The sequence below is a fragment of the Galeopterus variegatus genome, unplaced genomic scaffold (genome assembly GCF_000696425.1).
Source record: "Galeopterus variegatus unplaced genomic scaffold, G_variegatus-3.0.2 Scaffold820, whole genome shotgun sequence".
Taxonomy (NCBI): Eukaryota; Metazoa; Chordata; class Mammalia; order Dermoptera; family Cynocephalidae; genus Galeopterus; species Galeopterus variegatus.
This window is the reverse complement of record NW_007726931.1, coordinates 335,499-336,687: the sequence shown is the minus strand read 5'-3', so window position 1 is coordinate 336,687 and position 1,189 is coordinate 335,499.

Here is a 1,189-nt window from a genome sequence, read left to right as displayed (position 1 = left end):
TTTTTTTTTCCCGGCCTCCCAGAATGAGTTAGGAAGTGTTTCCTCTGCTTTTATTTTCTGGAAGATATTAAGGAGGATTAATATTATTTCTTTCTTAAATGTGTGGTAGAATGTATCAGTAAAACCATCTGGGTGCAATGCTTTCTTTTTGGAAGGTTACTAATTATTGATTCAATTCCTTTTATAGATATAGGCTATTCAAGTTGCCTCTTTCTCCTTGTGTGAGTTTTGGTACTTCGTATATCTCAAGAAATTAACTTATTTCATCTAAGTTACTAAATTTGGGGGCATAGAGTAGTTCATAGTATTCTTTTATTATCCTCTTAATGCCCAAGGGATTAGTAGTAATGATCTCTTTCATTTCTTACATTGATAATTTGTATTCTCCCTCTTTCTCTCTTTTGCTTTTGACTATCTTAGGTATAGATTTATGAATTTTATTCATCTTTTAAAATAACTAGCTTTTTGGTTTCTTGATTGTGATTCTATGATGCTCTTGCTGAATTCTACAAAGTTTGCTAAATCACATTTTCATTTAATTCAAAATATTCTTAATTTCTCTGAGACTTCTTTTTGACCTATGGGTTATTTAGGAGCGTGTAATTTAATTTTCAAGTATTTGAAGATTTTTCCAGTTACCTTTATGTTATTGATTTCAAATTTAATTCTATTGTAGTCTGAGAACATACTTTGTATGATTTCTATTCTTTTAAACTAGTTGAGGTGGTTTTCTTTTTTCTGATTTAATGTGTGCTGATTTTTATTTTCTTCAAATTTTTTTGTATTTCTTCTAATAAATCAAAGATAAATTGTAGTTTTAATCATCTCTTCCCTTTTTCTTTTTGGGCAAATTTGTAATAGGTCGGCTCTAGAGCCTTCCTTGTGGCTTTGAAAGTTTCTCTCTCTATAATTTCAGTAATGTTTGGAGTTGAGATGAAACTTTATTTTTATTTATTTATTTATTTATTGGTTATGAATATTCATAAGATACAAAGCTGGTTGTTACCATTTGTGCTCAAGATGTGATGGCCAGATCCATACTGGCAGTATGCCCATTACTACAAATTGTGATTATACCCTGTGTCCCCCATCCAGTTATCCCTGACCTCCCTCCTCATCCCACTTTCCCCCACTCCACTTTGTATCCCTAGGTATGTTCTCTCCCTCTGCAAGTCAAATGCACCACTGT